At 30.8% G+C, this 25,604-nt stretch overlaps 1 protein-coding gene and 1 long non-coding RNA gene across 7 annotated transcripts in view; both read right to left on the bottom strand.

Annotated features, from left to right (window-relative positions):
- Positions 1–17,301, bottom strand: part of LOC118681181 (uncharacterized) — a 50,982-nt gene extending 33,681 nt beyond the window's left edge. For both annotated transcript variants that reach the window (XR_004976869.2, XR_011397107.1), the window contains exons 1-2: positions 17,016–17,301; positions 14,154–14,731 (exon numbers count right to left, since the gene is read on the bottom strand). This is a non-coding gene — a long non-coding RNA (uncharacterized lncRNA). The remainder of the gene's footprint in view (positions 1–14,153; positions 14,732–17,015) is intronic.
- Tet (Ten-Eleven Translocation (TET) family protein) overlaps positions 1–25,604 on the bottom strand; it is a 280,426-nt gene that overhangs the window by 97,592 nt on the left and 157,230 nt on the right. The window lies entirely within an intron of this gene.

The raw sequence follows: 25,604 nt of genomic DNA, 5'->3' as shown, positions 1-25,604 counted from the left end.
TGAACAAACACACACACATATACATATATATATGCATTATTTTGTGTATGCGTGTGTTTGCGCCCGATTATAGTTGTTAGCGTACGATATTTTTTGAGGCTAATTGCTAAAAGGCATGCCAACACAAATTATTCGCTGTTATTTAGACAACAATGTTTTCTTGTTGTGTTTGTTGTTGTTGCTATTGCTGTTTTATGCGCATTTTGCGAATTTTCTTCCTACTTGCAGCGTCAAAGTGCACAGGTGAATAGCGTTTTCGGCCAAAAAATGGCAAAAAAAAAACAACAAAAGATAACAATAACAATAAATAAATAAATGCAAAAACAACAAAAAAGTTGTATTAAATTAAAATAACAACAACAACAACAAAAAGAGTAAGTGCAACGGATTGTCATGCGACAAACTGTTACCACTTGCATGTTGTGCAGCAACCAGGAAAATTTGCAAAATCCACAAGCAACAACAACAACAACAATGGCAACTAAGTGGCAAACAGTTGCATTTGCAACGGCAGCAAAAAACGCGCACAAAACAAAATAAAAGAAGCGAAATAATAATAATGATAGGCACGAAGTTAACTTTAATTTATGTACACAACAATGCCACGTTGTTGTTGCTGCATAACTATTTATTGTTGTTGTGATTTTGTCTGCAGCTGCAGTCAGTTCGACTTTGCTTGACTCTTTCTCGACTTTACAATGTCTGCCTTGTTTATTTATTTCGTATTTGTGCGCAAGAAAGCTATAATAAATGAAAAAACAACAACAAAAACAATAATGAATAAAAACAACAAATACAGAAAATAATAATGAAAACAACAGAAAGCGCAAAAAAATTATAAAAACAACAACAAAAGCAAAAAAGAAAATAATGAAAACAACAACAAAAAATGAAAATAAATACAGTACAACAACATTTTATGAATTTAATGTGAAATTTTATAGCTACTTTGTTGTCTTTAGTTTTTCTATGCAAACCAGTGCGCGACTCCTAACTTCATAATTAGCTTCATACATATGCACGTACTTATTCATATTTATAAAAAATATAGCAAACTCGTGAAAAATTATTCAAAATTTCGGTGAGATGGTGAGAAATAAATTTTTGACGAAAGCGCTTGTATAATTTTGAAAATGTAATCATACATGCTGATTTATACGCATAATTAAATAATTTGATTTCCTCATTATTACGAGAAAGTGATGTTATTAAGGCAAATATTTTATGAAGCGAAATTGCATCAAAGCTCAAAAATTTATTTTTTGAAAGTGCCAGTTGTTATAGACGTTAACTTTGGCCACAAGGAAGCTATAATACCCTTCAGAGGTGCATTTCTAATAGCACAAAAGGGTATAAAAAGATCTTTGACTTGGTTATGAGTGTTCAGTTTGTATGATAGCTATATGCTATAGTATTTCGATTCAAGTATTATGATCAGAGATTACAGCCTTGCCTTGCAAAATAATCTGTGCCAAATTTTTGCTCTCCAACTGATATTAAACCTTTATGCTTTTATGTTCAAACGAGCTTCATTTCTTATTTTTGACATGTTTTGCTTCAAATGGTTGGTGCTTCTGTTGGCTGTTTAATATTTAAACGAAATTTTCACGAATGGAAAATATTTTCGGTGGAGTAAATTGACCTGTCTTAAGACGATAGATGTGTTTCCTATAATTTGTAACTATTTTTCACCAGTTTAATAAGTGAAGGAAGTCATTCCAATTACATGTTAGCTATCACACTTTTACCTGAAACCCTTAGGTGATTCGGAACCCCAACGAAGAATCGGATGCAACAAGAGACATTTTTCAACAACGCTAAACTCAATATTGTAGCCGAAAACAAAGATATTGCTTGTCATAGCAGCTTATGAGCTTCATAGTATCAATTTTATTTAGGCGTTCGAAGAAAGTTGTCCAGAAAAATTTCTTATTTCAATGTTTACTTTGAGTATATCTTATAAGGATTTTAAGCCTTGCGTTTGCCTCTAAATTTTTGGTTTTTCAGAGAAATACTTTGTGCTCTATCTTTCAAAGGTTAAAAGAACTGTATGTAAATTTTATTGTAACTTTGCCATCAAATACCTTTGAAAACTTTATATAAATGCCAATAATAACGATCCTTATTATTAAATCTTCAATAATAATTCTAATCCTTACGGCAATCACAGACGCGAGAGACCAGCCAACATATGAAGGAAGGCATAAAGTCGAAACAGAAGCGCAGAAAAACGCTCCTTTGTAGAGACAAATAAAATTTCTAGCGCTGAATAAATCTGAATATAATGTGTTTACTGAGGCTTTATGTTCCATCTTCCAGCACATAATGCATAATACCAAGATCTTTTGGAAATCATTTTTCATTAACAATGAATTTTTGAGGATGACATGATCTTCAACTCTAACAAAGTTTTGACTAGCACTTGAAATCAATATATATATTTTTCCAGTTCGTTTTTCGTTAAGAATTCGCTTATAATGTGTTCTAATAGTAGTTACCAGCGTTTTTAAGGTTCTACTGTGTGGATTATCTTATAACATATATTATCTTAGAAAAGATACATTAAGGTAATAAAAGTGAAATTTTTACTTCAACTTGAACTACAGTTCAACGCTTATTTTGTAATTGACTGGCATTTTCGTGCTAAACATTTTATGACGTCACTTTAGCAAAGTTCTCAGAGAATGGAGCACAAGCAGCGGAAAACATATTTTCAATGATCACTTCAATAAAATTACTTGGAAAGATGAACATATACGTCTAATACGTAGACTGTCACTTCAGATGATCTACAATGTCATATCATATAACAAAGCACTTGAATTAATGTATGTGCTGCGTTTTTTCCACTTCAAACTATTCCAAAAAGTTTAATTTGAGCGTAAAATGAGAAAATATAGTTCTACAAAATAGAAAAATGAATTAAAATTATAAACGAAAGTTTCTTACTTCAAAATTTTTGTTGCGTTATTTCATTTAAGCTTTACTTTTTCGATTTTTTGAATAAAAATGCTAAATTGCAAAATGTGAAATGCACGAAAAAATAAACTTTATGCGATGTAACATATAAAATTTATGACAGTTTTGTAAAAGTTGTTGCAAAAACAAAAAAAAAAAAAAATGCAATGAACAAAAACTAATACAACTAAAAGATTGAAATACCCAACTACTTGATACTGGAAGGCAGCGAGGACTACTGAGTGGGTTTATATGTAGGTATGTATGCCTGTATGTGATGGTTGTGAAAGAAAAAATGCGAAACTCAGCGCAAAGAAAACGAAGGTCGGATTGGGTTGAAATTTAGAAGACTCATATACATTCATACATATATACATTCATATTTTATATATATACAAGTATATGTATATGCATCAAAAGCATCTGTGTGTGTTCGACTACTATGTGGGTGGCAAGTAGCAAAACTTGTAAGCGGAATTGGTCAGACGGTCATGGCGCGAATGCAAATGAAAAACTGACCTGAGCTGCAGTAACATAAACAAAAAAAAATTACTTTGCGTACTGCGAAGATAACTTAACGACTTACAAATGTTTGAGTGCCGCAAATATAAATCTTCACTAACATACATACATACATACAAATGCAGTTACGTGCATAACTGTATATGCGTTTATTCGTTACGCCTAGAGAATGTGCTGAGGAGAGCGCTAAAGCATTTTTTGGCTGGCTTAGCAGAATTACAAACGCACATATATGCATATAAACCTAACTCAAGCATATACTACATACATAAATATGTGTGTATGTGTGTGTCTCGTAGTAAGCGAGAGAAGTTCAAGCAGCTGAGAAATAATAAGTTTTATGAATTGCATTGCATAAATCACTTAGAAATAGATGGATGGGCTGGGAAAGTTTGGATGCTTGAAATATTGCATAAACTTCTACAAAATACACACACATTCATACTCATGCATATACAAACGTATATGTATCAAAATGCACAGGTAAAACTACTCGCAAAAGGGTGGCAAGGCGTTGCATGAAATATGCGGCTGAAAGAGATGAATGTTTGATATTTTGTTGATAGTAAATTTATAACGGAGGTTAAGTGCTGGTTTTCTGTACTTTTCGTAGACGCTTGTTTAACTGTTTTAAGTTTATGGGTAACAAAATATGGGTTTGAGAAATATTTTATAAAATAAGCATATCTTCGAAATTTATTTGTATATTTTGATTTTAGAATAATGGCGTTAATGTGCGGCTTACAAACTGGTTAGTTCAGAGCCTTAGGCAATTAGTGTGCTCTTTGAGGTTATGGTGTAATTGGAAGGTTAATTAGGTTTTGAGTTAGTTTCTTGCAGTCAATAAGAGGCTCTTTCTAGTAGAAAACTCATTAAAACAGCTAATATTTGACTTTTCCAAACATTTTTAGAGTAAATTAAGGATTTCCTTAAATTCTTGCATTTTCTGTACAATATTGTGAAACAAACACTCTCTGAAAATGCTAAAAGCTAAGCTCAATTTGAAACCTAATTTGGAAATACTGAAAGTTCAAAGAGCATGCCCACATATACTTGTATATGTTTTGGAGAGCTAGAGAGAGAGAGAGAGAGAATTTGTTCGCGTCAGTTTATTCACATTTTCCTTATATACATATTGTTCTACGACAAGTGGAGGATTTTAGAATATACCACCGAGTAGCTGCTGAATTTTATGAGTAGTTTTTCTACTACTGATCCATCATTTTTTGATTTATTTCCATAGCACTTGTAGAATTAAACTCATAATTAATAGAATATTAGTTAGATATACAACCTATAGTTTTGAGTTCTTATGTTAGACGTAAAGGTTCTGTTGGCTCCCTAGTGATTATTGATCTAAAAAATTGTCACAATTCGAAATTTTGATTTAGCTGTCAAACCAAATAATTTTTCAAGACAGCTGTTTTACAAAATATATTAATACGGTTTTGACAAGGAAAAAGCTCAAGGCACTTTGATGTTTCCAAATTGAGTAGAAACAAAACCGAATTTTATCGTAAGGAACATCATTTGAGTATAGTATATTATTAAGGTACTCACAAGGGAATGAAGATGGCTAAAAATTTAGTAGAAACAGGGTAGCTTTTTGTTTTAGGGATCTTTATTTTAGTAGATTATCAAAGAAAGGTTTTCTATTTGTTATAGATTTTGGTGGCATACATATCCAGAGCCACGTCTTGTTTATGGTGATATATTCTATATAGTATCGATTATCACACACCATTTCCTTTGGTAAAATTGCAAGTATATTTAGAAAACTAAATATTTAATTATGAAGTGACATTCGAAAATGTTTTTAAATTATGTTTTATTAGTTTTTCAACTTAGTTATGGTAAAAAGAAGCTTTTGAAATAACACTGTAGGTTTCTAAAGAAATTTTATTGAGGAATCGGTATGTTTGTGGAGTTTTCAAGATCTGAAAACACTTGTTTCAATAACAATTCTGCAAAAATCGGTTGAAAACACAATCATTTTATATATTTGGACTAAAAGACTATTGAAAACTCGAGAAATTTCTTAGGGAATTGAAAATAAGGAAAAGAAAAGTGTATTTTAACAAATATTTTGCAGAATAAAATTATTTTTCATTATATGTTGATAACTTAATATTCTTGGTATCTGAGATTTTGTAGATTTATGACAGTTGCGTGACGTCATAGTTTAATTTTTTTTCCTAAAATAAATTTTACAGATTTTTCAATGAATATTTAAGAATATTTTGTAACCAATTGTTCGCTTAAACTGCTACATTTGTGCAAATGTGCGACTTTTTATCCCCGATTAATATTTTGACAATCTCTTTCTCCATCAATTTTTGACGCTCTCCTTCAATTTTTAAAACATACTGCTTCCTTCCCCCCACTGCAAATATACTTAGCGCAACTTTTAATATTCAATATGCATTTAATTTTATCTTAACGCAGATTTACAATTTAGATCTTATTAACATGCGTATGAAACTACATTGAAGCTCGGCTCAAGTTATTTCGATACAGCGCAACACCCTTTTCGAATTACATGCCGATCCAAGACCGATAACGCATACAAGTACGATTATACCTCAATAACTACACATGAACACAACAACAACAGCAATAAAAATTTTAAATCTTATTTCTTATACTTTTTGTTTTTTTAATTCCTTCATCACATTACACGTTTTGTTGTTGTTATTTTAATTTCATACTTTTTTTGAAACATGGAAATTAATTTCGTGTGCTATGCTCTGCTGTTCACTTTATATGGTAATTTATTTCGTTTTATTGCTTTTTGTCTATATGGGTGTTTCTGTGCAGAGTGTGCACGTGTATGTATGTATGTGTGTTAGGGTGTTTGCAGCCATTAATCTTTGTTATTGCACTCACACACAGCAGCCAAGCGGTGCGCTGTAATAAAGTGCTATGAAAAGTATGTGTGAATGGCTGTGTGTGTATGTATTTATATGTATGTTTGTATGTATATTTATAAGAAGTTTACATACTGACGAAGTTGAAAATAAAGGAGCAGCTTTGAAAAACTATGCGTTGTTCTATGAAAATAGTCTGCTTGAGTCTGTGATGGCAAGCGAGCGCTCACACACACACATATAAGCACTTGTACATTTTTGTAAGTGCCACCATTATCCTGCATTCTTACTAACACCTTTTCGCGCTGCTGTAGACATACATACATACATACATATGTATATTTTTTTTTTATATTTTGCAGCTTTTGGCATGCCCTCTATTGCTTTTTCTGCACAAGACTTAATTCTTCAACAGCTTTTACTTCGCTTCTCCAACTACTTCGTCTTTTGCATTTGCTGTTCAACTCTGTATTCCTTAAATATTTTTATTTCATGAACTTATTCTTATTTTTATGTAAGGATGCAGATAAACCTGAAAATGGATGTGTGGTCATTCGACAGGCGAAACAGGTAAATGGCACAAAGCAGGGATGTCGGAATACACAAAATATATGAAAGCAAGTAAAAACGTTGACTTCAGCTGCACCGAAGCTATAATACCCTTCACAGGTGCATTTCTTATAGCATCAAAGGGTATAAAAAGATCTTGGTCTTGTTTTTCATCGATCAGTTTATATAGCAGCTATAAGCTGTAGTAGCCCAATGTGAATAATTTATTCAGAGTTTGTAGCGTTGCTTTGGGCAATACGCCATACAATATTTCGTGAATATATCTTGTCAAATAAAAAAGTATGCCATGTAAGGATTTGTTTTAGATCGATCAGTTTGTATGGCAGTTATATGCTATAGTGGTCCGATCTGAACATTAAGCTCGAATATTGTAGTACTACTTTTAGCTATAATTCATACAAAATTTCGTAAGGATGTGTCGTCAAATAAAAAAGAGTTCCATACAAGGACTTGATTTGGCGCGGTCAGTTTGTATGTCAGCTATAAAATATATGTATACTAAAGTGACCTAATATCGCCAATTCAGAAAAAAAGTGCATCTCTTTTGGTCAAATCGAACGTGTGCAGAATTTCCATAACTTTGAGACTAGTTCGCGATCATGCATGTATAAGTATACTTTATAGCGTCTCCGACGTTTTCTTCTGGGTGTTACAAGCTACGTAGCAAACAAACCCTGTTGTATAATAAAGAAAAACTGATGTATATGGTACATATGTATAGCTGAATAAATATGTATTTTTGTATAAATAAATATGTACACATACATATATATGTATAAACATTTAACCGCGTGCAAACAAAGATAAATATGAATTTGTAGACCGTCTGCGTACGTACCGTAAATAACTCCTGCCAAGCAGTGAAGGAGCATTAAAGTCGCAGGATGCGCCTGGCCAAGAAGAGGTGAGTAAACCACGAGAAAGTAAACAAATTTAATTGCAAAGATAAATTTATGTACACACAGGCACACCGGGAAATTTACTTATCTATGAAAAAGGTAAGTGGAAAATGGAAATTCTTGCGCGCAGACTTAAGATTACATACCAATTTATTGACATACTTACGTAGATATATACATACATATTGTATATATTTATATACATATAGTATAACTTTAAGTATTTAAGTGCCTATCGCAAAAGAAATCCCTTGGCTTTGTGCGCATACGGAGCTGAGTTTATTTATCAGTAAAAAGAAAATGTTTATTGACATTTCTTAAAGAGACTCTTTTTGAATGAATCTCATGCAGACTAACAGGCAAAATGTAAGTAAAGTGTTGACATTTTGGCGCTTTGTATTTGTATATGGTATAATACTGGCTCTTTTAATTATGAAGAGGTGCTTTTCAGCTCTCAAGTTAGCCATGATTGATAAAGTAATTTTTATTTGGCGTTATAGAGGTATTTCTCAATTTCGGAATTGCGAGATAACGGTAGAGAAAGAGTTACTATTTTATTAATTATTATAAAATTATTAATAAGTAGAGAGAGAGAGGGAGGGATATCGCGGAGTACTCAGAAATTAGACATTTAGACGTTTTTATTGTTTTTTCTTTCATTGGAAGCGAATTATCTATCCTTAAACTGTCGTTTATGTTAAGATGATGGCAGTTTTTGATGTCCTTGTTTTATTTACTGATATTTTTACTGACAATAATAGATCCCCAAAGCACTCCATCTAAGGCCAAAGATAATTGTATAAACTTTACTCTCTTGACTGGCTCAAAGTTGAGGAATGCACTGCTACCTGTGGTCTATTGTGCCTTCTATCTTTACTAGATTGGCGAAGCTTCGAAAACTACTTACTTAACCTAACATAATCTAACTATAGAGCACAGAAAATATTCATCTTTTTGCTTCGAAAACTACTTACTTAACCTAACATAATCTAACTATAGAGCACAGAAAATATTCATCTTTTTGGCCCTAAACAAGTATGTATTTTACTAGATGTTTTGGCGAGGTTTTCTTACTCTTTGTGTTATACATATGTCTTAATGATCTCCACCAAATATTGAAAGCTGCCTACGAAAGGCTAACGGATTTTTTTTTTACGCTTTAGAATTATTCCCGCGGGCTTGAATTTGCCAATAGAGAGGTAGAAATTATTAAAAAGAGAAATTAAATATTTTTATATAATAGTAGATTTGGACGTGGAAGGTCGCACAAAATTCTAGAAAGCTTGTGATAATGTTGTTTTAAGAGACTAAAATAATAGCTCTCACTTCTAAATTTCGAAAATATTCTGCATCAGAATTATTCCTGGATGCTTAAAATTATCTCTCAAGCTTTATACATTTAAATAAAAAATTAAGAAGAAAATTTAAGATATTTCTATAATATTAGTACTTGATTCGAAAGGTCGAACAAAAATGCAGAAAAATTAATGACAAGATTGGCTTAAGAGACTAATGGAAGTGCTTACTTGTAAATTTTGAATTTGGGAGAGAATTCGCTGTTCCAAAAATAATCAGGAACAGTACAAAGAAAGTTTTTGGTTTTCCACAAAAAAGTGCTACGTTTTGGAAGAATCTTTCTCCTAAAAAAGTCGACTTGACGACTTTACTACTCAAAGGCTTTTAGGCACGTTATTTAAATTTTCTTATTGTAGTTTAATGGAATTACTAAAGTTAATGGAAAAGTCGGCTATAATACCTGAGTAGTCCGATTATTATGTAATAATAAATATAATGAAAAATACACCAAAAACAAAAAAATTATATTAATTAAGATTTTTCAAGAAGCATCAAAAGAAATCTTAAGAAATGGCAAAAATTAGTCAGTAAATCCACATTTATATATATTTATATATATATATATTTTAATTGTATTTAGGTAAATCAGAGATCAGATATGAGTGTGTCGCAAATTGAAAACAAAAGACAAATGCTATAATGCAAGAGATTGAGGCAAAAATGCAAAGATTAAATGAGTCGAAGGAAGAAATAACATACGAGCAACCGATATACAAGTATGTATGTATGTATGTATATAAATTTAAATACATACATATATACAATTAAGAGCCTGAATGTCATAAAGTGAGAAAGACGGACAGATAATAACAACACACAAAAGCGAACACACAACAGATCGGAGCGCTACAACAATGTGAGCCAAAATTGTAGAAGCATTAAAGCAAAGGAAGAGGGGAACAAGCGAATACGAATACAATAAGATGGAATTAATTGTCTTCTTTTGCTCTGCCATGCTCTTTCTTCGCCACCACATACAAAAACATATACATATGTGTGTATGTGTGTGTGTTGGCATTTAAATGTATTTGATTCGAATTCTTGAGATAAATTCAAGTTATCCCTACGACATTCTTTGATTGCGGTGTGTTGCATGGTGCAGAGTGAATATAAATCGACATTTAAAGGATGTTTCGTGCGAGATACCTGCATGCACCGCTTGGAAATAATAGCGGTGTCATGCACAAAAACAAAAGCAAATATAAGAAAAAAATTAAAAGAAATCGAAAAAAATTAAAAAAAAAAACAAGCAAGAATTTTGTAAAAAATAAGAAAAGGAGACTCAGAGAATCAGGTTTGATAACAAATGAAGTTTTTATTTTTAAATATGACTTGCCGCTTGATAGGCGTGGCATTTTGTTAAAATGGGAAATAAATTATAACATATGGCAGCATGATTAACACAAGAAATGAAAAAGACTAGCTTTGTTGCGCAGATGACATTATAATTGTATAGATATTTATTTCTATATTTTCGAGATTGTTTATAAACCTGCTTTATTTAATATTTTTTTACGAAAAAAAACTATCTACAATTGCTGAGTAGACAGTCTAGTAATCAAGTCCACTCGTGCATATTAAAATAATTACATTTAATTAGCTGTGTTCGCACTCTCGCCAATGAATATAAAATTTTTCAAATATTTGCTGTCAAAATTTCGCAATTTGCGTTTGAATGAGTGAGTTCAGCGTAAGAAATGGGAAATGCGGAAATATCATTAACGCTGCGTCCGCGCTATATATGTATGTATGGCTTGTTGTAATTTGATGAGCATTGGAAATTAGACGCCTGTCAGAACGATTGTATTTGCAATTCATTTGCCATAAATTAAAGCAAATTTCTGTGAAACTCTGCGAAGTGAATTAGCAAGGTTTTGGTAATTTTACTATTCACACATACAAGTTGCGGAAGAGATATCATAAAGTATTATATATGAAAAAAATTGCTTTTCGTGCGAAATATTATACTTTTATTCAATTACAGACATATGGTTGCTGAGAAGTGTGTAGGTTAATGAAAAGCTAATCTTAATAAATTTAATATTTGAAATTTAAGTAATTTTGCATATCTCAAATGCTGTGAAAGAAAATCTTTTTAAAATTTATTTTATATATCATGTAAAATTATAATTTCTTGCAAAATGATATGCCATAGGCTTTTTGTCACCAGTTATATTCTTATTAGATTAAGTCTAGTTTCCCTCACAGAAATTTTCGAAATTGGAGACATTTTCATATGCCCAACCCGACAATAATATTTCGTTTATTAAACTGTAGTGAAAGTCTGTAATACCTATTAATAATGAAATCTTGGAAAAAATTGTTTATCGATTCGGTTAACGGTTAAGCCTTGTTTAAATCAAACAGTCCGGGTCAACTTTGATCATATGGTATATATTATGAAATCTACCTCAATAACATTAATATTAAACCTATTTTTCTTATGATCGACATAAGTAGCTAGCGAATAATTATCACAAAAAATTACTTTTCAAGCAGTTTTTAAAAGTTGCTTAGCAAAAAATAATTTTGATGTGCTGTTCTATAATAATTTTATACAAAATTTTGCTGAAGAAACAACTGTTAGTAAAAATTTGTAGCAACTTTGTCAAGCAAATAAATGCTTTAAATAGAAATATAATATAGTCAACAAAAATATTGTTGAATTGGTGGGTGTCTTCGCTAAAACCATAGAAAAATATATATTTCTTAATAAACATTTATTCTACAGTCATGTTTAAGCAAAACTCGTGAACTAATATTTCTCTCAAATCTTAAACGCCATTTCTCAACCATTTCTCAACACCTTCTCAACAATTTTTCAACTGGAGAAGCATAGTTTTCTCAATAAAATGAGCAGTTTTATGTATTTTAGTAATTGTATTTAGAAAATGATAGTTTATGGATATAAGCTATCTTAAATGTCATGCGATTCAAAAAACTTTCCAAAGAAATGTTTTCTAAGTGTTCGACATTAATTATATAAATATACATTTTTAAATGCATAGAAACGTCTTTTAATAGTTGTTTCCTTTAAAAAAGAGAATTATATCCACTGGTGAATTTCAAAAAACGTTTCTATTTTGCATATATGGTATATGGAATAGGTATATAGTATTTGAAAATATTTTCCGAAAATTTAAAGTAGATTCGGCAAAAGGTTTTGGAGGAGAGGAATTTTTCAACTAAGTGTAATCACTCACACTCGTTTTAATTTGGGAAGCCGTCCTCTTGTCAAAAATAAAGTTTTGACTAGTCCTTCAATCATTACATGTATTCATATTAATTGGTTTAATATTTTTTTTTTGGTTTTTGCAGCTGAGACATTTTAAGCAGACAACTATTTTTCTCCGCCGGACACCTTTTTTCGGAGGTCCTTCCTGATATCGGAAATAGAAAATCATAGTATTTGCCAACGAATGAGCAACTTAATTCATTTAAATAATATTATTTAGAAAATGATAGTTTAAAATTTGAACTCAAATGATGTTTTATTTAAATGTTTGAATTAGTATGATTAAATTTGAATATTCCAAATCTTAATTGCGCCAAAAACTAACACAAATAACTAATTGACAATTATTAATTTAAATTATTTGAATAATTTCTCGGACTATCTAATTTACGCAGAAGGTTAACTGAGTGTGTGTGAACATCAAATGATTCAATTTGTAAATTAATTGTGTCAGCTAATTGAGCTGTTTTGACAATGCATAAGTGTAATAATTGCCGAATGAACTCAGTTTTTTGTTCAAATATGTTATTTAATTAAAATATTGAATATAGCCATGATATGCATCCGAAGATATGATATATATGTACATACATATATTCGAAGAAAAGTGAAATTTTTTTAATTTTTGTTGCTAAATATACTAATATTAATAAAACAATTTAAAATTAAATTTTTATAGCTTGAAATTCAGAATATAAAATTTTTTTGTTTATTTATTTATTTGTCATAAAAAAATGACAATAAAATCATATCATTGCAAATAATTTTCCATCAAGATATTTGATTAGCTGCAAGGCTACTTTAACTCATATAACCAGTTATAAAAAATAAGGTGCTGCCGCATTTTATTTTTGTCATAAAAGTATATAAAAGTTTAGTTTATGAAAACGGTAATTTAATTTAATTTTTAGTTTTATTATTTTGTTTATGTGTATTTTTGTTTTTGTAATTTTAATTATATTTTTTAGATTTTTATTGCGAAATATTTTTATGATTCTGGGTGCGTTTATAGAGTTTAGCCATAAAGTCTCAGAATTTGCATATTTACGTAAGTGTAGGAGGTTTGAAATCTAGGTAAATGGGTTTTAGCAAGAATTATTGCTAATTTAGATATATGTCTACATATATACATAAATACATATGTATTTTTATGTTCACAAGTCAAAATAATTAAACGTGATTTTTGAGATTTTGAAGAATGTAGTTTAAGGGTGCAGGGTGGTAACTAAATTAGTGTTTTTCAAGCGTAAGTTTTGGCCAGTTTTCCAAACGGAGCTTAAGCAAATACAATATATATAATGCAAGTCGGGTTTGTTTTTGATTTCTGTTTTAAGCTATCGGAACTCCAATGATATATTTATATTACTGTCAACTATTTGAATAGGAAAAAAAAAAATTTTTAGTTTTTGTTTCAAAATAACAAATTTTTTCCCAAACAAATTTTTTAAATAATCAAAGAATATATCTATAAGAAAAAAATTTTCCAAAAATATCATTGGGAAATGTTTCTGAGTGAAGTTATCATGTAAGTTTTGAAAAATCAAAAAAAATTGTGTTTATTAAAATTTTTAAGCTCCTTTTCGGCCACAAAATTTCAATGACTACGCTGCAAGAATAAACATTTTTACTCAAGTTTTAATTAGAAAAACGAGTTCTACCCACATTTAAAAGTGTTTTCCCACTTAAATATTTTACACTGAAAAAACGACAAATTTACTACTTAATTTGCGCGAAAAACAGACTTACTTTTTTATTAGCAGTAAAATCGGAATAGCTGCCTTTTATTGCCGCTCTTGTGCACGCGCTGCGCTATGACGATATCCTTGACCAACTTTAGGCCACTTTAGTCAGCTAAATGCAAGCTATTTATAGTTTTGCACAATTTATAGATTTAGTTATTGTTTTATAGTTTAAATCATTTTGTTTGTTTGCTGGCTTGCTTTTTTCGTATTTTATTTTGCCGCAAAAATTAGATCTCACACGTGATTTCCAGGTAATTTCGTGTGTAATCAGCGAATTTATTTAGTTCCTACAACTGTTTAGTAGCATTGTGTTGATTGCGTTTGATAAAAATTTAATTTTATTTGTTTTTGAATTTAACGCATTTGGGAAATGGAATTTTCTTAGGTGCACGTGCGCTTGAAATTTTTATTATTGATGTTTTTGTGTATAACTTTTTTATATAAATTTGTTTATTTATATACATTTATGTTTTGCTGTTTAATTTTGTTTTTTTCTTTCCACTAATTTTTGTCATTTAGTTACACTGTAAATGTTTACTTTTTTTGCTTTTGGTCTGAAAAATATTCTGTAGTTTTCTGCTGCTAAAAATTAAATTTTTATATTTTTAGTTATTATTTGTTATTATTTTTAAAATACATTGCACAATAAATTTATTTATTTTCAATATTTCTGAAATCACTTATTACGCTTTGCTTGGCACAAAGCCGTTGTTTAACTGTTACACATAAATAATATGATGCTATATTAGCGCAATAGCTTGTTGTCTAATATATTTAACGGAATTTCGTGTATTCCTGTTAGTGTTTGTTGTTCTAAAAATATTAGAATTTTTTTAGGTAATTTTTTTCTTTATTTTAATTAATTATTATTTGTAATTAGTTTTTTGCTAAATTGTTTTCTTTTTGTGTTTTTTTAGTTACTTTCTTAAAATTAATTTATTTTGATTAATTAATTTTTAAATTTTTTTAAATTAATTAATTTGTTTTAATTTAAAAGTATTATTTAATTTAGTTTTTTTTTTGTTTTCAGTAAATTCTCTTTTTTATTACTTTGTTTTAATTAATTCATTTTTTTTTACTTAAATTCTTTTTTTTTAAGTAAATTTAATTTATTTCAATTAAATTGTATTTTTCGCAATGAAATTTTTAATGAATATTTTGTGATTTTACTTGAAGTTTTATTAAATTTATTTTTACTTTAGTACTCAAATATTGTTAGTTTTTTTGTGCCTTTTGCTTGATTTTATTTAAAAAAAATTTTTTTGTTATTTAAATTTTATTAATTTTTTTTACTTAAGTTTTAATTATTTTATTTTTATATTCAATTTATTCACAACACTTTAACGCAATTAAATTGCTTTTTTTCTAGTTACAACTACAACTTTTTGTTTATTATTATCTTTGTTTTTTTATTTATAATATTTATTCTAGTGCTTTGTTTTAAGTTTCATTTCCTTGCACTTCTCACGCTTGGCATTTTACTACCGCTGTGCGGGTTGTTGATAAGCGTGAATTTGTGCGCGTCTTTCGTTGCGAAAGTCATCATTGCAATCAAATACAAGCAGATTAACGAAAAAATAATGTTGCTTTTATTTTATTTTTTTTTTGCAAAATTTTTTATATGTTAATATTTTTATTAGTTTTTAATTTTTTTCTATTTATTTTTATTTTTTCCTTTAATTTTTTTTTAATTTTTAATTATTAATCTCTGTGTTTTTTAGCGATTCCCTTGCTTGTCTATCTCACTAAAATTTTTATTTTCACAACTTTTTCTGATTTTTGTTTTTGTTGTTGCTTTTGCAGTATAAAAACAGCTTGTTTATGCGTGATAGCGATTAATTCAAACCAATTGTGTGCTCATAAAATTTTACGACACGATTTTGTTTTACAATTCTTTATTGCAAGTTTTTAAAATATTTTTTCACTTTGCTAGTTTAGCTGCGACTGATAACAACACTGATTGTATGCTTTACTCTGCCTGCGTTATGCTATGTTTATGTTGTGCTGTTAGTTTACGCGCTTGTACTCACGCTGATTGATAAGCGGCAAAAAAGTGAAAATTCAAACAAATAAAAATAACGGTTATCCTTTTTTATTTTTTCTTTTTATTATTATTTTTTTTAATTTTTTTTTGTTTGTTATTTTTTCAACGTCGTGGTAGTTTGTTTATTCACAAATTTGCTGACTTTTTTATGACTCTTATTCCTCTGCAGTATTTGTTTATGCCGTTGCGTGTGGCGCAACTCTCGGTTGTTAAGCGGAAATCGTGCTTCTTTCGTATTTCATAGTCTGTGCATTTTTTTCGTGTTTATTTCAAGTATTCTTTTTTTGTTTTTTGCTGTCGGTTTCACTGCATTAGCACGCGAATTCGCCTAAATATATACACTGGCAAATGAACACGTACACACACACACACACGCGCATACACATATAAACCGCCTAAGCTTGCTGGCACACGTGAGTACGACTTCCGCTCATAAGCTATATTAGAAAGCAGATTGTGGATTTCGATACTGATGCGCCTGTTATTTTGTTTCTAATAAGCAGTTTTGCCGTGAAATCACTCAAAAATTGCTCGCACACACACAATTCGTTTGATTTGTAGTTGCAGCGCTTGCTTGTACGTGCGTTATTATTGTCTGAAAGCCGGCAAACAGTAAATGCTGAGCACTGGGTGCTTGCAAATTTTATTATTATTTAGAATTTTTTTAAATTTTTCGAAATTCCTCTAATTTTCAGAAACGCAGAATTTCGAGAATTTTTTTTTTAAATTAAATTTTTTGTTCAACTTCACTCTTTCCAGCTTTTTTGGTTACTTCAAAACTCATTTATCCAATAATAATTCTTCTACTTCTGCTGCTGTTACCTCGTATTCTTAATCTGCCCAAAATCCAAAGTAAATCTCTGTTGTTAGTTGTTGTTATTGTATACGCTATTATTTAAAAGGTCGTGCTGCGTCGAGCTTGATTTGTTACTTGCAATCAATGCTTACTTGCTGACTTTTTTTGATTCTACACTTGGTTGGTTATTAGTTGTCTGTTATGCCTTGTCTGTTCTGTTCGGCGGAATAGTATGACGCGCACACCGACGTTTTTCGTTACGTCCTCGAGGAATCGCAGAATGAATCTGAACGTGCCGTCACCGCTGTGTCAGCGCCAAGCGAAGCCAAGTGTACACGAACGTACGCTAAAGTTGTATGCTGTTCAACGTATGCACAAGCATATTTACGTACATATACACACATATATACATACACTCAAATATACATATATATACACACAAATATTACATGCACAATTTATAAGTTTGTTTGTAGTCAACGTGCCTGTATTGTATCTTGGCGTTTGTTATGTGTGTGTCGCGCTGCTTGCGTTCGCTATGCATACACTAACACATACATATAGTTATCAGCCAGTCTGCCCCCTCCACCCTTCCCATTGCTCTGTGTGTATATGTGTGCAGTTAGTTGGCTCTGGCTTGTTGTTGCGCCTCTTGTTCATGGCTGCGCGCCGCTGAGAGTGTGAGTACGGCGAGGCAGCAGCGATAGAGGCAATGATAGTGGCGTTGGCAGTGAGTGTGGCGGCGATTGTATGGTGGCAAAGAGACGCGAAAATTGCGCTCGCTTCCTCAGCATAGTAATCAACGTACAGTGGAATATTTTCGTTTGAAATGTTGTGGAAAATTATTTGGAGTTACAAATTAACTGTATGTACTTGTATATGGTTTATAAGATACATTTTACAAATAATTATTTTATTATTTTTTTATTTCTCACAATTTTTGTTATACATTTTTTTTAATTTTTCAGTTTTTTTTGTTACGGGAGTGCTTTCCGTATCATCGTTTCGTCACAGCAATGATATGTGCCACTTGCAGGTCACTAAAATACTATTATCTTGGGAACCGTTGCACACCCTGCGACCACTATCTCATTTCTTTAGGGTGGCGTTCCATATATCCGATGCAAGACTGCTGTTATAGAAATATTTGGACACAACAGGCTTTTAATTCAGTCTCTAAAACTGCTTTTTTTATTATTAAGTTATTTTTATTTCTATAAATATTTAATACAATATGCCAGTATTTTAGCATAACAAATATTTTATTTAAAAAATCCCTAGAAAAATCCACTTATTTAAATGAAAACTAACTATATAGGAATTCTTTAAGCTTACCGTTTATAAAATTCGTTGAAATAATATAATAAAGTTTTAGATCTTCAAAAAATCATCTAATTGTAATTGCAATAAATCTACACGAACAGCGTTTTTTATGCCTAGTTTCCATCAATCATTTACAAAAGAAAATAAATAAATTTTGGCAAAGTGGAAGAAAATTAGTCTAAAACCTTTGAAAACTAGACTTTTTAATACTATTTTCACAGAAGATATCCAATTAGAAAATTTATATTGAATCGCTTAGAACTGCTTTAGAATTTAAACTATGATAAAAAAGTGATTCCGAGAAAGCACTTAATATTTCGGTTGGTATCTCATATTTTCCTTTAAGTAGATGAAACTTTATGTTTTTATGAATATAATAGAAGGTTTCTTAACCTTTTACTCATGAAACGTTTATATCAAATTTTATTAGCCGTATGGCAATATCAAGGGCCCGATTTTGGACCTTTCGAATGAAAATCAATTTGAAAATTATGTCTAACTATTGCTGAAATTTTTAAAGAAAAACAAAACCGAATTGGATTCATAACAATACCCAATCGGTTTAGTGAGCATTCGAAATTTTTTTTAAAAGTATCAGGCGAGTATTTTGTTCTGATTAAAAAGTTTTTTTTTTCGAAAACGATTTTAACCCTTAAAACTTTTTTGTATAAGCTTAACAGCTAGATAATTTCATTAAAAAATTACGGTCCAATATTTTAGTTAAAATATTTTTATATTTGCCGAAAATACAACTTCAACACCTTATAGCTTTTGTCATATAAGTTTGATCGAAAAATATTTTAACAATATCTGAAACAAGCTCAATTTCGATGGAAGAAGGCATATACTTGTATCTCATTTTTTGGAGGCTAGCATCGAAAAGCGGCGATATTACTTCTTCATATCTCCAATATCCAGTCGAGAGTTGTGTAGAGTAATTAAAATAAAGGCTGTTAAGTAAACAAGGTTTTTCGATTTATTGTAAAGTTTGGATGAGAAAAATATGGAAAATTTCTAAAAATACTTTTCGAAAATTTTAGCGCCAAATACACCACTGTATGCGGCACACAACATTGCCGTAGCAACAAAATAATAAAATTGTTGTTTCTTCTGAAGGTGTGTGCGTGAGTACGAGTATTGTGAGTGAGTGAATTTTGGTAAACAGCAACTACGGCGTGGCAATGGTTGCTAACAACATTGGACTGCTGCTACACCGACGACGCACACACTCACACTGCTAGACAATAGTGGTGAGTGTGCGGCTTGGCATAAATGCATCAACAAAATACCTGTTTGTTGCCGACTATGCCGACGTGAATATGTGTATGTGTGTGTGAATGGTTTGTTGACATTCTCGCTGCGCGCTCTCGAGAGCTCACACAAGTCGAAGAAACGGCAGCAAGCAGCAAGCGCAGCTAGACAACTTACTACGGAGAGTATTAAAATTTAAGAAACAACGAACCAGGTGGCGATGGCGCTGGCGGTCTGCAAAGTGTTTGTGAGCGCGGCCGGAGCGTAGCATGTGTGAAGACTGAATGAGAGAAAACAAGCGAAGCAGTGCGCACACCAAGAGCCGCAACAAGAACAACACAACCACTTTATGCGGACCCCCACTTGCGTTAGTGTTGGTCGCTACAGTTCGGCTATCAGGTGAAATGGATGGTCTCGTAGTTGTGTTGGTATTGGTGTTGGTGCGGAGAGTGTGGTGTGGTGTATGACTAGCGTTTTGTTGGTGTTAGTGCTGGTGGTGGCCATTGTGTTGAAGATTCTGTGTACAACAGGATGACTTGGAGTGCAAGTCGCATCCGAAATACATGTTTATTTGGGCGTGTGTGTGTTGGTTGTTGAAGGAGGCCGCGCTCGCAACGTGAGGGTATTTCATTAACAACAACAACAACGGCAACAACAAAATTAATAAGAGGACAACAATAAGCCAGCGAACTCTAATAAGAGGAACACAAAGTGGAGACGTCTACTTGCAGCAAGCAGCAGCGCCAAGCGAAATATAGCAACAACAACAGCACAACATTTTAAGGATGCTCATTGCAGTCGGCAGCGTGCAGCGAGCAGCCGCATAAGACGAAGATGGTGGAAAGGAAAAATCGTTGGAAAAACAGTAAACGCAACAAAAGAGAATAGAAAATTCGTTGGCGAGCATTTAAAGCGCAACAACGCATCGCTTGCTGGCTTGCCACAAATATTGACCATTGCAACGTATTTTGTTGCACATTTCGACACGGCAACTTAAAGAATTCGTGCATGTTGCATATTTATTTATACATTTGCATTGTTGTTAATTGTTATTTTTATGTTATTAATTTTTAGAGATATTTTTTCTATATGCTACACTTACTTGAGTTGGTTGTATGCGTATTTTAGTTGTATTGTGAGTGAGAAACTTACCTGAAAATATAAAAAAAATAAAGATTAATAAATTTTTGATATAAAATTATTTTCTGAAAGTACATAGATGCAAAAAATATTTTTTTTTATAATTTTTCCAATATGTATGTTCATATGAAAATTTGTATTTGTTTGAAAATTTTTTCAATAGAAGAGATTTTATACTTTAATGATAATAATATATATATTTTTATTTTGTTATGAAAAATATTATATAAATAAACAACACTACTTTCTGTGTACATTTTGAGGCTCCTTTGCGGCTTTTAAAAACAATATAATAATGCGTTAAACTGGCTTAACATGCAGCAAGAATTTGACAGCGATCGAATCATTTGACTCCGTGCAGTCACTCAAGCAAATTTGAAACCATTAGTTTTGAAAAAAACGCGTTTAAAGGTAAGCTGATAGAGTTGATTGAACCGAGCGTCCACATAGAACCATGCAACTCAAAAACTATTTGAGATATCGATTTAAATTTTTTTTATTTTATTTTTAAAGTCATAATCTATTGAAATACGCAAACAAATTTTTTTTGTAAATATGTGCCACTTAAGATCATAAAATTATTTATTATTTTTTTTGAACAAAATTTGTTAAAAATAAATTTACTCGTACCATTTAACATATGTACCCAGAATGGACCCCAGGAGATCGAATTGTAGGCATAAATTTTATTTATTTTAGAAGTATTAAGATAATACAAATTTTATAAATATTTTTCCAGAATCTTGCAAAAAATGATAGATTTGATTGAATAATATTATTTCTTTTAAACACTTTTTAAGGGAAAAATATTAATTAAAAAAAAACTACAAAATTTAGAAAAATTAAACTATAAATAACAGGTAAACACATTTGTCAAAAAAATTTTTTAAATTGAGATAATTTTTACACCTTAAAAATACTTTTTCATGCCAAAACAAAACGCCAGCTGGCTACTTTCTAAGCTCATGCACACATATTTACAATAACAACTGCACATTTTGCTCGCTAGTCAGTGATGTGTATGCAAAAAATCAATACTTTCTTATAAACAAAAACACGAAAAAAATAAAAAGAGAGCAAATAATATTTAATTATATGAGGTAAAAATAAAAGCTCATATAATGGCTGGTGGCAGAAAATTACGAAATTTACGTTGTTGCTATTTACAGCAAAGTGTGCTTCATTTTAAATTACACATATTTATTTTTTCGTTTTTCTTTTGTGTTCATTTTCTGCTACCAACATTGTCCGGCCCCACCCACAAAAGGCGCGCATATTAAGCGTGCTGTCGCAATATCGGTTGGCAACGCAGTTCTCCTCGTCATCAGCGTCGTCGTCGTTGTCGTGAGCGCTGCCAACGTTGCTGCATCATTACAAATTTTCAATTTTGTTTTATTATTATTTTGCTTATTTACTTTTATTGCTATTATTCTGTCCTCATTCCACCATTGCTTGTGCGCATTCTCATAACTTTGTATGGATGGCTGGTAGACTTGCTTGTTGTTGTTGTTGTTGTGACCCACACGCTTCTTCACCTTCTATTGCTGAGCGCTGATAATGTCTTCGGCTGTGGAGCGCTCGATTGGTTTTAATGTTTATTTTAAATTATTTTTGTGTTCTTTAAATTTTTTGTAGAATTCTTATGTGAAATTTAGTTTCGCACATATTTGTTTGAGTTCCGATTTTAATTGTTTGATTTAATTTTACTTAAGTTATTTTAGTTTAATATAATATATTTTATTTTGATTTTACTTGTAATTAAATTAATTTAAATTTTAAAATTTTTTTTCTTATATTTTGATTTAATTATATTAAATCTATTTTTCTTTATATTTAATTTAATTTTATAATGATTTTTGTTCATTTTTGTTTTGCCCTATTTTATTTAGTTTTAATTCATGCTTTTTTAATTGTTTTTATTATTCTTTATTTTGTTTTGGTTTAATTATTTCTAATTATAATTAATCTTAATTTATTTTTACTTTAATTATATATTAGTGGAATTTATTTAGCTTTCAATTTTTATTTGATTTAATTTAATTTTAAGTTCATAATTCTATTTTCAATTTAATTTAATTTTATTTTTATAAACAAAATTTATTTTAATTTTTTTATTTTATTTCATTCTTTTTTGTTTTATTTTGTATTTGTATTGTATTTTTATATTTATTCTAATTATAATTAATCTAAATTAATTATGTATAAATTATTTTATTCTAATTATAATTAATCTAAATTAAATTTTATTTTACTTTATTTAAATTCATTTTATTTATTTTATTTGAATTTATTTTATTTATTTATATTTATTTTATTTGAATTTATTTTATTTATATTTATTTTATTTTATTTTAATACTAATTTTAGTGTTAAGTTTAATTTTAATTGTAATTTTAATTTTAAATTTTAAATTTTAATTTTAATTTCAATTTTAATTTTAAATTAAGTTTTATTCTTAATTTTATTTTTAATTTTAATTTTAAGACTATTTATAAAATTTTAAATTTGAATATAATTTATTCGCGTTAAAATTTTTCTTTGTCTCTTTTAGCATTAATTAACATCGCCTCGGTCGCTCCTTAAATATTTGTTTACTTTATTTTCTCTTTTTCTCATATTATATCCTCATTCTTCATCTTTTTCCGGCAAATTTATTATTTTTATACTCTTGCAACATGCTGATACAGAGTATAATAGTTTTGTTCACCTAACGGTTGTTTGTTTCACCTAAAATATATAAATGATCAGACTGATGAGATGAGTTGAAACCAGCGTGATTCTCTGTCCGTCTGTCTGTCTGTCCGTACAATCGACGACTTGAGTAAAAATTGAGATATCTTGATGAAACCTGATACACATATGTATTTCTTGGCACCCAAGGGAGGTTGGTATTGCAAATAGGTGTAATCGGACCATTGCCACGCCCACAAAGCGACGTTGAACGAAAACTTTTAAAGTGTCATAACTAATTCGCAAATTAAGATGCAAAACTGTAATTTGATACAAGAGTAGCAGGGAAACCTGTGTGCTAAACATATTTAAAAGTGGGTACGTATCTTTCAATCCATATAATACATATTTTATCGCCTCTTCGAACTCTGAGAAAATGGGTAAAATCGGATAATAACCAAGCCCATTCCCCATAAAACGTTATTGAATAAATGAGCCACAAGCATTAAATTTCGCTACTAGGATGGTAGAGAAGTACTTTTCGGGATCTGGTGTGAAAATTGGACAAGGTGCTTGGCACCGCCCACCTTTAGAATAAATCCCATATTCCATTAATAGTGCCCTCATTCCTTAAATGAATAAAATTACGGCGATAGTTGCCTTAGTTTGATTGAAAGTTTTGCCAAAACTTAAAGGTGTTCCTCCGCCTTTGTTCCTTGCAAGTTGCAAGAGCACGAAATATTCGGTTACACCCGAACTTAGTCCATCCTTACTTGTTGCTTCTAGTATTGAGTTTAAAATTATTTTCAGTATGATTTTACTGCTGCAAGCTTTTACCAAGACAATTCGACAGACTGTTTACCTACCCACCCTTGTTATTTCTCTCCATTTCATATATTCCTTTTTGTTTTTGTTCCATACAACTGGCGAACACCACCCACCATCGCCGCCTTTTTTCTACAAAACATTTTGATTCGAATATAGCCGGCTTTTCGACACACATACGAGCAAATATCCGTATAGGAGTGCAGTAAAGACCCTGCAGGCATTTCTATTTTAATTTGTGACATTGAAAAAAAATTACATATTTTAAATTTCAAATTCCTATATTTTGAATATGACCATATAGAGAAATAGTAAATTATTCTAAGCTAAAAAATTTATTATGGAATAATTTGTGTATTTATATTTTTAAAAACGTTTCATAATTACTTTTTAGGCATATATGGTCTATTCTAAGCTTAAAATAGTAAATTTTCTCAATAATATTCCTTGCAAATTTTTAAGCGTGAATTTTTTTGTGGAGTTTTGTGAAGAGTTCGCTTTGAATGTTTCCAATTTTTTGGAGGTTATAGCGGAAATCGAACGTGTAAAATTACTTTTTCTTCATAAAATATTTGCTAAGTTATGAAAAACTCAATAAAATCTCCCAATCGATTTCAAAACTTTTCCCTATATGGTCTCATTTACAGCTAAGTATTTGCCATTATAGTATTACTTTCATAGTCAAGTCGCAGCACAGTCTTCCATTTGTTAGTAGAATACGGACAAAGCAAAAACAATACCAATAATAATAATAATAATAAAAGCAACAAAAACAAAAGCTGGCACATCAGGCGTTGCCAATAATAATGAGCAAAACAAAACAAAAATGAGTTAAAAAATGCAGATATATGTATGTGTGGATACAAAACACTACAATAAAAACTTCAAGCAGCAGCGGAGACAGCAGTAAGCAAGCGCTGGCAAACCTTGGGGTCATTATTCTCTTCGCCGTGGCAGCAACTACATATACACACAACAACACACGCATGCACACACTTACAAACAAGCAACGCCTCCACCACTAGCATACACACTCCACCAGCTCCACATCCAACTTACAGCCCCTCGCCGTCGACATTAGCAAAGACTTCGTCGCTTGCTCGCGCAACGCAATTGGCCTCCACATTTGCGTTCTTGGAATAATGGACATAAGACGCGGAGGGAGTGAACGCGCGCGCGCGCAAAAACCAAGCGCTATCGACGCTGACGCTATAGCGATGCGCCGCGCCGCGTCACCACCCCACCAACTCTCGCCAAACAATGTAATAAAATTCAATTATTCTGCTATACGCCTCGCACGTTCTTTCGCCTTTTGTTCGCTGGTGGCGCACGCACGCGTCCCGCCTCCCCTACACACACTCTCTCTGCCGCCCACAATTTGCCGTGACCAAAAGCTAATGCGTTTT

This window comes from Bactrocera oleae, chromosome 6 (assembly GCF_042242935.1).
Source record: "Bactrocera oleae isolate idBacOlea1 chromosome 6, idBacOlea1, whole genome shotgun sequence".
In the NCBI taxonomy this organism is placed as follows: Eukaryota; Metazoa; Arthropoda; class Insecta; order Diptera; family Tephritidae; genus Bactrocera; species Bactrocera oleae.
The sequence above is the reverse complement of the archived record's forward strand: the minus strand, read 5'-3'. Positions and strand labels throughout refer to the sequence as shown.